General features: G+C 46.0%; 1 pseudogene; it reads right to left on the bottom strand.

Annotated features, from left to right (window-relative positions):
* Positions 1-996: 996 nt before the first annotated feature.
* LOC119301948 lies at positions 997-10265 on the bottom strand (annotated as a pseudogene).
* Between the last annotated feature and the right edge of the window lie 5699 nt (positions 10266-15964).

Here is a 15964-nt window from a genome sequence, read left to right as displayed (position 1 = left end):
GTTACCCAATTTCAATTGAATACCTCAATTGAATGTGGGATTAATTAAATTAGGGAGCTTAGTGTTTTATAGAGGATACGATCACATGAAAGAATAACTCTCCAAGTTGGAGGGACAAATCCTTTCTTGGTCTCCATGTCTCACAACATGTTTTACGACGAATTCGAAAGCTATAACTACACAGTTACAAAGTAGCATTTGATAGACTCTAAGTAAGCCGATCCACCTCCCCAAAACATGTAAAGACTTCAAGACAAGAAAATGGCATATACTTCCTCCGTTCCAAATTACTCGTCGCAAAAATGGATGTATCTAGAACTAAAATACATCTAGATACATTCATACCCACGACAACTAATTCGGAACAGAGGGAGTACATTGTACTTCAGACCAACAAATGATGATACCTCGTTGTTTCTCACCAGGTTGGCATCTCTATGCCCATGACTCATGATATATAGCCATCATCCCTAAGTTCTCGTCGTAAGCCCTACACTAAGATGGAAACTCCCGCCGGACTGACAACTCCTTCAAACCTGATGTAAGAATGGTGGCTCGGATGCAATTTTCACAAATCATTTGGGTGAGGTGGTGGCTTGTGCGGGAGGGGACAACCCAAAACCGCAAAATACTCGGCGATTTGGGGCTTATGTACTTGGGAAGAGTGGTTTTGTAGGCCCTTGTTGTCGATGATGGGGGGAGATTTCTCTTGCATCGACACTGAGTTTATTGAGACTTGAGAGTTCATTTATCAAGCGTTCAGATTTGAGTTGATCTATGTGTTTCTGTTTTACTAACGAGCGATTTGGCTTCATACACTATTTAATGCAATACATCGAGTGACAGCAAAGAAAGGCAAATAAAGAACAGTTATAAGTGCAGTTTCGAAGCTTTGATCATCTTTCACCATAAGGGGATTTGTCTAGGAGCCCTAGAGAATGATCTAGTAATTGGCGTTGTGTGTCGTGATTCTAATTCCTTTATTTCACCATCAGCCTACTCCCACTCCACCGTTGCTGGTGGCTTCGATGTTATGTCCACGCAAACATGGTTAACGCCTCGCACATTGTTGCAGATCCTATTAGACACATCTGCCAGGAACTTGCGCTCAAAATAATACCTGAAAGAATTAAAAGAAAAGGACACCAGCTGTCAAAACATGCAAGAGCGTATCAAAAGCTCCAAAAAATAAAAGAGAAAGGCTAGATTCAACCACATAAGAGACATCTGTAATTACCAACACTTGTTAACAAAACGGGAGAGTTACCACAGAAACATCGCAATCTGTACACGACAATGCGTAAGGCGCTAAAAAATCCTATACCAAAGACCACATGGACATCGGACATAAGAAAGGCAACTAATACAAGAGTAAATACCATAAATACACACCATCCAACAATTAAACAAACTGTCCAAGAACTTAGCGATAACAGTTGAGACTTGAGAGACCAGCAATTGCCCATAGTTAGTACACAAATCAGATAACTAGGAATAACACAGCTTGGCAAAACTGTTAACTATACATTACAACTGAGGACCTTATGGATTTTGGGGGCTGGGCCTGAAAAGGGAAGGCCAAGAGGTAATGTAACATAGGTGAATGCTGAATTGTTTAATTCAAACTAGTACTCCTTCCATTCCTGAATATAAGCCTTTTTAGAAATTTCAATACAGACTACATAAGGGGCAAAATGAGTGAAACTACACTCAAAACGGAGGGAGTAGTATTCACAAACTATTCTAGAAGGAACCTGTCAGCACTAGCGCACTGACGACAGTCAAGAACAGCGCCAAGCAGAAGACATGAGCAAAGAGCGGGTAATTCAAAGTGGCGAGTGGGCCGTGGGTGTGTGTAGGCGTTGAGTCTTGGGCCGGCCTGGCCTTGTAATGGAACCGTGCATATATAAGCAACGGTCACCCACTATAGCAAGGCATCGACGAAATTGAAAAGTATTCTGAACCCTTCGTTCTATCTTATCCTCTACTGCCTTCTCCTTCCTTCTGACCTCCTCCCCCGATCCAGATTCTCTTATCCGTCGCCGATCACTACTCCGGCGAACCTGGCCGCCCCTAGGGCGTGACAATCTGGTATCAGAGCCACCGCTCCGCCTGCGCTCAAATTTTTTTCCCCGATTCGTACCCGGCAAATCCGAGGCGACGGTAGCGGATCCCCTAGGGTCGATCTGCATAATTCCCGACCTGAGGTGGGTTGATTTGGGGAAAGAGCGGCAAAGACGACGACATTCAAGCCAAACCCGCAGACGCGCTTCCTCGCGGACGAGATGGAGGCGCTGCAGGAACGGATGCTGCAGGAGTTCGCCGAGCTGCGCGCAACGCAGAGCAAACTGGAGGTCGTCGATGGCATCGGCGCACAACTCGAAGCCCTCGATGCCAAGCTCACCGAACAAGCCGCCCGCATCGATCAGGTTCAGATGAAGGTGAATCTCTCGTGCGACGCGCTAGGGAAGGTTCAACAAGAGCAAGCCCACGCCGCGCATCTGGGGAAGCAACAGATGCCGCACGGGTATGGCGAGAGTTCGTCCCCAACTGCCTCGGAAGTGTCAAACGGCATCCTGGGTGCCATGCCAGGGCCACCGCCGCAACCACCTTTGCGTTTTTCTCAGGTACATCCACCACTGCCACCAATAGATCTCGCTGCAGTACCTGGGACAGAGGATCAGTCGACTAGGAGACAGTGGATGCCTAAGATGGATTTTCCCAAGTTTGATGGCACGGATGTGAGGATTTGGCTTGACAAGTGCGAAGCATTCTTTCGTCTGTATCATATTCCAGACAATTTCAGGGTGACCTCCGCTTCTCTGTACCTAACTGACAACGCTGCACATTGGTACCAAGCATTCAAGCAGCAGAGTGCATTTCACACCTGGGAACAGTTCTGTGCCGCAGTGTTACATGAATTTGATGTCAATATCCACAGGGAAAGGATGAAAGAGCTTATGTTGCTCAAGCAAAGTGGTACAGTGGAGGAATATAAGCAACAATTTCAGCAACTGGTGTACCATATCAGACTCTATGAGCCGACCATAAGCAACACCTTTTTGGTCACTCGTTTTGTTATGGGGCTGAAGGAAGAACTACGCTCAGCTGTGGAGATGTAGTTACCAGCAAAAGTTCAGCTGGCTTCTATGTATGCAGTGGTACAGGAAGGATTGGTCCAACAGCAGAAGTCTTTCAAAGCAACATATACCAAAAATTCAGTCCCCATGAATGAGAACAAACAGACTTTTGCTCCTGGAGAGTTGTGGAAGGCAAAGCAGCTGAAAGAGCATCGCAGAGCAAATGGATTATGTTATGGATGTGGAGAGAAATATATGTCAGGCCATGCTTGTAAACCCACAGCTGTTCCCACAACTCAACTGAAAGCAGCAGAATTAGTGGATCCTCATGAAATTATATCTGATGCGGTACTGGATGCACTGGTGGACCATTATCAGGAAGAATGTGCCACTATTTCTGACACAGCTCTGTCTGGGGCCTCACATCCCAAAACCATACAATTGAGAGCTCTGATTGGGAACCAGGTTGCATTAATACTCATTGATTCAGGGAGCACACACACATTTGTGGACCAAGCACTGCTGGACAGAGTTTCAGTGCCTGCTCAGACAATGAAGAAACCCCTGCAAGTGAAAGTGGCCAATGGAGGACTGGTAGATTGCACAAAGTTTGTTCCTGAACTAACTTGGTGGATCCAGGGGCACAGTTTTTCTAGTGCCATGCAAGTGCTTCCCCTGGGAGGATATGATATTATCCTAGGTATGGACTGGCTTGAGAAATGGGGTGTGATGCAATGCCACTGGGCTGAGAAGTGGATTCAGTTTGAATATCAACAGAAAACTGTCAGGTTACAAGGAGTGTTGCCTGCTAAGGCAGAGACAATTAAAGAAGTTTCTATGGAACAACTAAAGAAGTGGGAAAAAGGAAATGACATATGGGCAACAGCTATGCTGCATCATATTGTGGTCAGTCCTCGTTCTGAAATACCTGAGGAAGTTCAGCAAGTGCTGCAAGCAAATAAGTATGTCTTCAATGATCCAAAAACCTTACCTCCACAGAGAGACTTTGACCATGAAATACATCTTGTACCTGGTGCAGTTCCTGTTAACTGCAGGCCCTACAGATACTCACCACAGCAAAAGGATGAAATTGAATGACAAGTGTCTGAAATGCTACAGTCAGGCCTCATCACACCCAGTTTAAGCCCTTTTGCATCTCTTGTGCTACTGGTTAAGAAAAAGGATGGCACCTGGAGGTTTTGTGTGGACTATAGAAAGTTAAATGATGTCACAATCAAGAATAAATTTCCAGTGCCTGTCATTGATGAACTCTTGGATGAATTAGGAGGAGCTAAATGGTTTTCTAAGCTAGACCTCAAGTCAGGATATCATCAAATTCGTATGGCAGAAGCAGATGAGTTTAAAACAACATTTAAAACTCACAATGGACAGTATCAGTTCAAGGTGGTACCCTTTGGACTGTCCACAGCACCTGCCACATTTTAGTGTTTCATGAACTATATCTTCAAAGGTTCTAACAGAAAGTTTGTGTTAATTTTCATGGATGACATATTGGTTTTGAGTGGCACATTAGAGGAACACAGTCCATTTACAATCAATATTTGATACACTGAAGGAAAACAAATTGTTTGTGAAAGAAAGCAAATGCTCTTTTGCACAACAGTCCATGGAATATCTAGGACACATCATTTCTGACCAGGGAGTGAGCACTGATCCTGCCAAAACTGCTGCAATGTTAGATTGGCCAACTCCCACTAATGTCACTGAACTAAGGGGTTTCCTTGGTCTCACAGGATACTACAGAAAGTTTGTGCAAAACTATGGTCTACTGGCCAAGCCACTCACAACATTACTGAAGAAACAATCATTTCATTGGACAGAAGCTGCTACAACTGCATTTCAGTTACTCAAACAGGCTATGGCCACAACTCCTGTGTTAGCACTACCAGACTTCAAAAAAACCTTCACCATTGAGACTGATGCTTGCAATACTGGCATTGGGGCAGTACTCACACAGTCAGGGCACCCTATTGCTTACTACAGTAAAGCTTTAGGAGTGAACAGTCAAAAAGTGTCCATATATGAAAAAGAATTTCTGGCTATCATGATGGCCATTGACAGATGGAGATCTTATTTATCCAGAGCTCCATTTGTGATTAAGACAGACCACCAGACTTTATGTCACCTGGGAGATCAGAATTTAACTTCTGATCTGCAAAGGAAAGCCATGACAAAATTGGTGGGACTGGATTTCTCTATTCAGTACAAAAAGGGTGTGGAGAATACAGCTACAGATGCCTTGTCTAGAGTGGCACATCTCTTTGCAATACAAGCAGTGTTAACTAGCAAACCTGTGTGGATCCAAGAAGTGTTAAATTCTTACACTGTGCACCCTTCAGCTCAAGCAATGCTTACCAAGTTAGCTCTTAATAGTCAGGCTTGTCCAGGGTTCCAGCTTCAGGAAGGTCTAATTAAACAAGAAGGAAAAATCTGGGTAGGAGCAAACACTGGCCTACAAACCAAGCTGATCCAGGCGTTTCACTCCTCTCCCATAGGAGGACACTCTGGTATGTTACCCACTTATCACAAAGTGAAGCAGTTATTCAGCTGGACTGGTCTCAAGAAAGATGTGGAAAATTTTGTGAAACAATGTAATGTGTGTCAACAAGCAAAGCATGAACACTGCAAGGTACCAGGTCTGCTGCAACCTCTACATGTTCCTGATGGTCCTTGGCAAGCAATCAACATGGATTTCATTGAAGGCCTGCCCAAATCAGAGGGCTACAATGCCATCCTAGTAGTTGTGGACCGTTTTACAAAAGTAAGTCATTTCCTGCCACTGAAGCATCCTTTCACAGCAGCATCAGTAGCAAAAGTGTTCCTCAACACTGTGGTCAAGTTGCGTGGGCTACCTCTGTTCATAGTTTCAGATAGGGACAAGATCTTTACCAGTGCATTTTGGAAGGAATTGTTCAGGATTTGGGGCACTGAGTTGCAAATGAGTACAACATACCACCCCCAAACGGATGGGCAAACAGAGCGAGTCAATCAGTGCCTGGAAATGTACTTGAGGTGTGCAGTTCATGCCTCTCCAGCTAAATGGGTTTCCTGGCTACCTCAAGCAGAGTTTTGGTACAACACCACATACCATTCTTCTCTGGGATGCACCCCTTACAAAACCTTATACGGATACGAGCCAAATGTGGGACAAGTGTACAGCCAAGCTCAGTCTCACAACACTGAAGTGCAATAGTGGTTGTCCATACATATCGAACACACAACAACAATCAAAGAACAGTTAGCCAGAGCACAGAGCAAGTACAAACAGTTTGCAGATCACAAACGCACTGACAGACAGTTTGTTGAGGGCGAGATGGTCTATCTCAGGCTACAACCCTATGCCCAATCCTCAGTGGTCAATCGCCCCTACCCAAAGCTGGCTATGAAATACTTTGGTCCCTTCAAAATTATCTCCAAGATTGGTCAAGCAGCTTACAAACTGGAACTACCACGGGGAAGTTTAGTGCACCCGGTCTTTCACGTTTCTCAACTGAAGGAACATGTTCCTAATCACACACCAGTGTTCACTAACCTGCCAGCACCACTGGATTTGTCTGTTCCGGATATGCAGCCTGAAGAAATTCTCGATCGCCGCCTAGTTAAAAGAGGCAATGCCGCGCATCTTCAGGTGTTGATCAAGTGGACCAAATTCCCGGCAGCAGACGCTACATGGGAGGACTATCAGGTGCTCCGTTCCAGGTACCCGAATGCACCAGCATGGGGACACGCTGGTTCTCCAGGGGAGGATACTGTCAGCACTAGCGCATTGACGACAGTCAAGAACAGCGCCAAGCAGAAGACATGAGCAAAGAGCGGGTAATTCAAAGTGGCGAGTGGGCCGTGGGTGTGTGTAGGCGTTGAGTCTTGGGCCGGCCCGGCCTTGTAATGGAACCGTGCATATATAAGCAACGGTCACCCACTGTAGCAAGGCATCGATGAAATTGAAAAGTATTCTGAACCCTTCGTTCTATCTTATCCTCTACTGCCTTCTCCTTCCTTCTGACCTCCTCCCCCGATCCAGATTCTCTTCTCCGTCGCCGATCGCTACTCCGGCAAACCTAGCCGCCCCTAGGGCGTGACAGAACCGAGCAACCAAAGGGGAGGCGCGAATCCTAGAGCAAAAAAGCAACAGAACAGTATTTGCTCTAGTGCACCATTAGAGTACAATTGCATCATACAGTTGCCACGCGCGCGGGGGGGGGGGGAGGAGGGGTATGATAGAGCTGTAGGTTCAGCATACCAATCTGCAGTCATGCCATCTTCACTAGTAATTGCCCTTAAAGTAACGGGGTAGCCGTAAGTTCTCTGGTCACCCTGGACTCCAACTGTTTCGACAGGCAAAAGCACAGCAAAAGCTTGCCAAATTGTATCATAGAGTCCTGCATCTCTAATGGCTTGAACATATATCTCATCCGCCTAGAAGACGTAAACAGAGCAGTCCACAATTAACACCATATATCAGAGATGATTTAGAAACCAATAGTTCAAAAAGATCAAACCTGACGAAGAATCTCCAAAGCATTGCCTTCTGTAACATCACCTGATGGGATACGTACAGCAAGACCAGGCCCGGGAAATGGGTGTCGCTTTAAGAATGACTCCGGGATATTTAAGATACTGCCTAACTTCCGCACCTTTTGCAGGACATAAATTTGACAGATAATAAGTAACAGGAATATTTTCTTCGAAAACAAACCAAAATAATTTCCCAGTATGGGGTATCTTTCAGTATAGCATGTCAGATCATGCAAAGCGAAGTATCAATAAATATATGAAGTACATATATGTATACATGCAGATTAATACCTCATCCTTAAATAGGAGCTTCAGTGGTTCAATGAGCTTCAATTTCATATCTTCAGGAAGACCATCTACATTGTGATGGCTTTTGATGGTGTGGGAATGTGTCATACCACTCCCAGGGGGTGGGCATGATTCAATCACATCAGGGTATAATGTTCCTTGAACTAAATATTCAGGTCTTTTTCCCGTCTACTATTCTAACATGTGAGCAAATTCATCAAAGACAGCTATGAATTCTTTGCCAACAATCTTTCTTTTCATCTCTGGGTCTTTGACTCCTTTTAACTTGCTAAGAAATTGCTCCGAGGCATCAATACATGTGACAGGAAGGTGCAAGTCACTATTAAAGGTTGACATTACTCGTTCCTTCTCCTTGTATATGTAGATAAGATCATATGTTAGTTTAGCTGCATACTGATTTCGAAGCAGAACATGCTGAAGGAACGGTTACCTCAATAGACCATTGTCAACAAAAACACAATGAAGCCTATCACCTATCGCGTTATGAACGAGTGTGGCTGCAATTGTCGAATCAACACCTCCTGATAACGCGCAAATCACATGTTCATCAGTCCCAACCATACTTCTGATGGTCTTAATTTCCTCATCCAGCACATCCTGAATCTTCCAGTCAGCTTTAATTACACAAACATCAAAAAGAAAGCGGCGCAGTGTTTCCTTTCCTTGGGTCGAATGTGTCACCTTGTATAATCAGATGATTGAAAAGTTTATGACAGCCATGCTAGGGCATAAACAATTTTATGAAGAAGCATGTGTACTTCGGTATGCACTGCAAACCCAAACTAGTAAATACACAATCAGCAATATGCAAGCTGTGATCAGTGTGATCCATACAGATGACCTTATATTCTCATCTTTCTTACCACAAAACAAACACTCACGTAAAGACACAACCCGCTACCCCAAAGGCTTGTTCCATCCCAAGAAACCCAAGTAATTTGTAGCTTAACTTAGAAAATAGCCGACTTATATTTCACTTATCACTTAGGCTTTGTTCGGTTAGCCCCTCCCCGCCGGGATTGGCGTCCAATCCCCGCCGAACCCCGTGGTTTCGCCCCGACCGGGATTCAACCCCAACATGCTTTATGAACGTGTTCGGTTAAACCCGCCTGGGGCTACACCCCCGTCCAATCCCCCTCAAACCCCGTGGGACTACCCGGGATAAAATCCTCTCCACTCTACCCGTGGAACCAATCCCTCCCGAGCGACGAAACGGTACGCCAGAAAACAATCGAGTCCCCGAGCTCTCTCTCTCTCTCCTGCGATTCAGCGTCGGCGGTGGCGCGGCCATCCGGAGGCGACGATGGTGGCATACTTTCCCACTCCTTCCTCCTCTCCCATCCGGTGAGCTTCTCCTCCTCTTCCTTCCCCTCTACTTCTCCCACAGCTTCTAGGGTTCTTGAGTTTGACCTGAGGTTGACCAGCGGCAACAATTCATAGATGTGGATTAGAAAGGGAATAACCGAACAGGTTATGTATACAGGGATTCATGTGGACGGAGAATAGAGGGGTTTGGGTGACAATTTGGGGATCACCCAATCCCTGGAGGTTAGAAACCACTCGTGGAATCGCCCCACTTCAACCAAACAAAGCCTTGCGGAAAAGGGGCAGGTCGCCCTGCAGTTCAAACTCAAAATGTGTGTCTCGCAATCTCGCAAAATAAGCTAATCAACAGACGCAATGAACTTATTAGCATAATAATCTTAGTTTAAATCCATCTCCATCTATTCAAGATGACAGAATAAAACAGTAAATGATAGCTACCTCCGGGTGGTACTGGAGTCCATAGAAACGCTTCTCCCGATGCTCGATGGCTGTGATTGCGCCCTGCACACTTCGCGCCACAACCTCGAACCCCTGAGGCAGTCTGACCACCTCGTCGCCGTGGCTCATCCACACCGACTGTCTGATCCCCACCACGCTCTCCCCGTACAGTGTGGAGGACGGAGCGGTAGTCTCTACCTCCATATCGCCGTACTCCTGCCGCTCGCCAGCCTCGACGGCACCGCCGAGGGACTGAACTAGGAGCTGCATACCGTAGCCCACGCCCAGAACGTGCGCGCCCGCGTCGGCAGCGAAATCGAGGAATCCCGTGGGGAAGGAGGGCGCGCCCGAGGCGTGGACGGAGTGGGGTCCGCCGGAGAGTATGACGGCGCGGGGACGAAACCCGGTGATGGAGGAGAGCGGGGCGGTGCCGGAGACGCACAGTGAGAGGACTCCCAGCTGCCGGACGCGGCGGGTGATGAGCTGGGTATACTGCGAGCCGAAGTCGAGGATGAGGACCAAGTTCTCACCAGCGCCGGCGGATGTCGGGAGCGAGGAGGCGGAGGCGGAGCCCATGGCGGCTAGGCGGCGGAGGGGAATAGGGTTTTTGGCTTTGGGGTTTATTAGGGGTCGGAATGACCATGAGCTCTTTGGTTTCACCGGTATTTAAGATCCCAAAAGTTGTTCTTTTTTCCATTGTTATTTGACATTTTATTATTATTGTTTTTCAGGGAATGTCATCATGGTATACTTTATTGTTCTTGTTGGGTCAAAATCTCCATACTTTCTATTACGTGTTTGTCCATAATTTGGCCTTACAATGTGCTCACGCGCGCGTCCCTTTGATGTCGATCGTACGGCTAGAGTTAGCGCAAGCAAATGGGACGATCAGGAGAAATGCACACGCACTGATAGGGATAGTCTTATGGGTTGTGTAGATAATTGGTAAATTATTGTAGCCAACAACCTAAAACATTATTTGGATTATCTAAGTATCTAAATAACTTGTGAATATATAAAATCAAGTTTTTTAGAAGCCTAAAAGATGTTTTTTATAGAAAAAATGACTACTATACGTTTTTCGAAACATTCCTAATGAGTAGATTGTAGCAGTTAATCAATATACTCAAGTTGCCAACTCTGGCAAATAACTCGTCGAGATCGTACAAGGACAACGTCGACAGTGACCCGCTTTTGTGGGTGATGTGGGTGACGGAGCAGAGCAAGGTCGTGGCCTTCTCCTCGCGGATGTGAAGCGCTAGAGAGCTCGAGGACGCGGATAAACGACAACACAATTGTTTACCACGACACTAACGGTAACACAATCCTTGTAGGGTAACGTGCTACACAACAAAAATTTATGCTACACGATCACAACCAGGAACACTATGAAGATGGAGGTAATGATCAAACTCACCAACGAGCAGAGAAGCGAAAGCAGTGAAGAGTCGGTGCAGCGCAACGACCCGCAGCTAGGTTACACTTCCCAGCCACGAGAATGTTCCCCAAGACGAGAGTTGAATTAGACAACCCCTCCGAGGTATCCACGCTTTCCGAAGTAGTAGTCCGGCAGAGTTTCGATGTCTAGGAAGAAGAACTGTGATAAAATTAGAGAGGGAGAGAAAGCCTGGCGGCTCTTCCGATCTAATTATGAGTCTAATTCTATTAGACCAATTAGACTGAGATTATAACCTGTCTAATTAGGAACCTAAACACTTAGGCCAATTAGGCCGGGAGAGCGTTGAGCTATGCGGAGAGAGTCCCATTGGATTGGTGTGTCTCAAGAGGAAGCCCTCCCCACATATATATAGGTGGAGGAAGAACGGGTGTCCAAGGAGGGGGAATCCTTCTCCTAAGAGGGGAAGGAAGCCTTCCCTTGCCAATTTGTCTTAGGGCCTGTCAAAGCCCATGGCGCCCCATTTGGGCTCCCATACGCCCACCAGGAGTCATCATCTCATGACGGTTCTTCACAACTTTCCTGCACAAATAAAATCATGAATTTTCCAGATATCTCGGGAACCAATTCTGATGACTCTGAAAACTTTTCATATATAGATCCGAACTTTCGGAAATCATGTTATACCTTTCCAGAATTCCAAGAGACCTCCTGGAACCATCCGAAACACTTTGGGAACTATCTGAAACTCTTTCGGTGCTTTTTAACCCGGTAATCATGAGTAGAACTTGTTAAGCGTGTGACGCTTCAGGTTTGAAAATAAGCGACGTGACTTGAAACCCCTTCTGGTCAATAGTTAACAGCACAATCTGGACACCCCTTATTAACTCCCACATATTCACAAAGTTCTTGAGCAAACCTTTGTTTACGAATACCATTCCCTTGCTTCGCGATACGTTTACGGAACCCAAGGAGAGATTATCAGTTTCCCCGTGATCAACTCCTTGATCCCTATACCGGTTACCCTCGTTACCGGTTTCACTCTCTTTACTCATATTCGTGTTCCAGTATCCCGTGATAATATTCACAAGTGTCTGGCCAGACAACAATGACACCGTAACACTGAGTGGGCCCATAGAGTATCTTTCTATCGTGAGAGGAGCAAACTCTAGTCTTGAACTATCGATACCGAGACATACGTTTCCGGTATACCTGTAAGTCACCTTTATTGACATCCATTTACGGAATGACATGTGGTAAACCCTGATGTAACCATATGGTATGTTGGTTTGGTATACAATATTCTCATGGTCTAAGGAACAATGCAATCGTAAACAAGTCATATGAAGTACCGATAACATGGCAACAATGACATCTCTCATTGGTTCAGAAGTTGTGTATATGATGATGAGCTAGTATTAGAGGTGTAATGATTAGGAAAACAAGGATTGCGGGTATTTCCACACATGTATTAGACCAGTCATGATCAGGAAAACAAGATCATCATCACAGACACAACTTCTGAATTACTGAGAGATGTCATCATAGAGATATCTATAACCGGGCGCCACAAGCCCGCCTCAAACGCCCGGTTGGATGGCCCGGTCACTGACTGGTCACAAAAATCCAACCCAGACGGGCCCGTTAAGCAGGCCTCAAATGCCCGGGCTGACCGGCACCCCTCACATCCAGCCCAAATATGGGGCGGATATGGAGGCGCCCAGGCGCGTCCGCCACGTCAGACCGAACATCCCTACCCCACCACAGTTTGCACCAAATCCATCAAACCCTTCCTCCTCCTCCTGTCGCCCTTCTACCTTTCTCGTGCTTGATCCCTCGCCGTCTGACACCCTTGCTCCCCATCATCACCACCAGTCACGATTCGCCACCCTAGATGTTATCCAGCCTGTCCCCGACCGCCTTGACGGAAACTGCGCCCGCCTCTTCCGTGAGCGTCCCTTCCTTGGCTCCATCATGCAAGGCGGAGAACATCGCCCAGAAGATCTGGCGACGCCGAGAGCGAGAGAGAGAAGCGGTGGCGGCGCGGGGAGGTGCGGACATGGATGAGCGGCTATCCCCCTCCCCCCGTCGTGCCCAGAACCCCGCACCCCCTTCCATCTATCCGCCGACGTGGATTACACCTTCAGACCACTTCGGGATAGAGGAGGATCCGATAGCCGGTTGGGCCATTTCGAAGAGCTTTCTGCCCACGCAGATGCCGGATGTGGACGTATGTCACTCACCATAGCTCATTCTGGCGCGGATGAGCACTGGCACCGGCGGCACCCGGGTTGCCCACAACATGTTCGACAAAATGATAGAACAAGAGTAAGCATGTTTTTGTTGCTCACCTCCGTTCAAAGTTTCATATGTATGTTCAATGTTTTGGAGAGACCGCTAGTTCATTTCGAACATGATGAATGCTTGCAAACCATGATCATCTAGGAGGCATTCATGTCGAACATGATCAATGACAATGAAGGTCCAACCCAAATGGAGTGCCAATTGGGGGCACCACATTGAAGTTGGGACAACATCCGATCCCAATCCAAGCAAGAAGAAGAAGAAGGGGAAGACGATGAAGGCAAGAGGTCCGGCATTCTCAACTTTTGAGGACATCTTGTTGTTCAAAGCTTGGTTGGCCACAAATTTTAGCAATGGGTCCAATATGAGGCACCGAGCAAAAGGGGGACAAGTATTGAGAGAAGATTTGGAAGGAGTATCATGAACAAAAAGGAGTATCACGAGCAAGAAGAAGAAGAAGGGGAAGACGATGAAGGCAAGAGGTCCGGCATTCTCAACTTTTGAGGACATCTTGTTGTTCAAAGCTTGGTTGGCCACAAATTTTAGCAATGGTTCCAATATGAGGCACCGAGCAAAAGGGGGACAAGTATTGAGAGAAGATTTGGAAGGAGTATCACGAACAAAAAGGAATATGTGGAGACGCATCCTATCGTGACCAACTGAATGTGGCATCTCTGCAACATCAATGGGGGTGATTCAAGGGGAAGTGAACAAGTATGTTGGCTACTACTCACAATTGACCAAACGCCCTCAAAGTGGGATGGGAGTGGCAACTCACGTAAGTTCAATTGCTTCATCTTGTCATCATTTTCATATGCTTCTTGTGTTTGCATTGTCGTGCTCATACATATGTTGTTTGCTAGACGGCGGTGGTGGCCACTTTGTATCACGAGATGGAGAAGAAACCATTTGCTTTTAGCCATTGTTGCCTCGTTGGATCATATAATGGAGTGCCAAAGTGAACACAACTTTTGGCTGATCTCAAGGCCGGAAAAAAGAGGAATGATGGCTCAAGCTCCCACCAATCGATTCGGTTGGACGATGAAGAGGACGATGTTGTCGTCGAGAATGGAAGAGGCACCATGCCAAAGGTGAAGGAAATATGCCCTAGAGGCAATAATAAACTTATTATTTATTTCCTTATTTCATGATAAATGTTTATTATTCATGCTAAAATTGTATTAACCGGAAACATAATACATGTGTGAATACATAGACAAACAGAGTGTCACTAGTATTCCTCTACTTGACTAGCTCGTTAGTCAAAGATGGTTATGTTTCCTAACCATAGACATGAGTTGTCATTTGATAAACGGGATCACATCGTTAGGAGAATGATGTGATTGACTTGACCCATTCCATAAGCTTAGCACTTGATCATTTTAGTTTACTACTATTGCTTTCTTCATGACTTATACATGTTCCTATGACTATGCGATTATGCAACTCCCGATTATCGGAGGAACACTTTGTTGAAGGAAATATGCCCTAGAGGCAATAATAAAGTTGTTATTTATATTTCCTTATATCATGATAAATGTTTATTATTCATGCTAGAATTGTATTAACCGGAAACTTAGTACATGTGTGAATATATAGACAAACTAAGTGTCACTAGTATGCCTCTACTTGACTAGCTCGTTGAATCAAAGATGGTTAAGTTTCCTAGCCATAGACATGAGTTGTCATTTGATTAACGGGATCACATCATTAGAGAATGATGTGATTGACTTGACCCATTCCGTTAGCTTACCATTCAATCGTTTAGTATATTGATATTGCTTTCTTCATGACTTATACATGTTCCTATGACTATGATATTATGCAACTCCCCCTTACCGGAGGAACACTTTGTGTGCTACCAAACGTCACAACGTAACTGGGTGATTATAAAGGTGCTCTACAGGTGTCTCGGATGGTACTTGTTGAGTCGGCATAGATCAAGATTAGGATTTGTCACTCCGATTGTCGGAGAGGTATCTCTGGGCCCTCTCGGTAATGCACATCACTATAAGCCTTGCAAGCAATGCAACTAATGAGTTAGTTGCGGGATGATGCATTACGGAACGAGTAAAGAGACTTGCCGGTAACGAGATTGAGCTAGATATTTGTTGGGGAACGTAGTAATTTCAAAAAAATTCCTACGCACACGTAAGATCATGGTGATGCATAGCAACGAGAGAGGAGAGTGTTGTCCACGTACCCTCATAGACCGAAAGCAGAAGCGTTAGCACAATGCGGTTGATGTCGTCGTACGTCTTCATGGCCCGACCGATCAAGCACCGAAACTACGGCACCTCCGAGTTCTAGCACACGTTCAGATCGATGATGATCCCCGGACTCTGATCCAGCAGAATGTCGGGGAAGAGTTCCGTCAGCACGATGGCGTGGTGACGATCTTGATGTTCTACTGTCACAGGGCTTCGCCTAAGCACCATTACAATATTATCAAGGACTATGGTGGAGGGGGGCACCACACACGGCTAAGAGATCAATGATCAACTATTGTGTCTATGGGGTGCCCCCTGCCCCCGTATATAAAGGAGCAAGGGAGGGAGGCGGCCGGCCTAGGAGG

Source organism: Triticum dicoccoides, chromosome 1A, assembly GCF_002162155.2.
Source record: "Triticum dicoccoides isolate Atlit2015 ecotype Zavitan chromosome 1A, WEW_v2.0, whole genome shotgun sequence".
Classification (NCBI taxonomy): Eukaryota; Viridiplantae; Streptophyta; class Magnoliopsida; order Poales; family Poaceae; genus Triticum; species Triticum dicoccoides.
The sequence above is the reverse complement of the archived record's forward strand: the minus strand, read 5'-3'. Positions and strand labels throughout refer to the sequence as shown.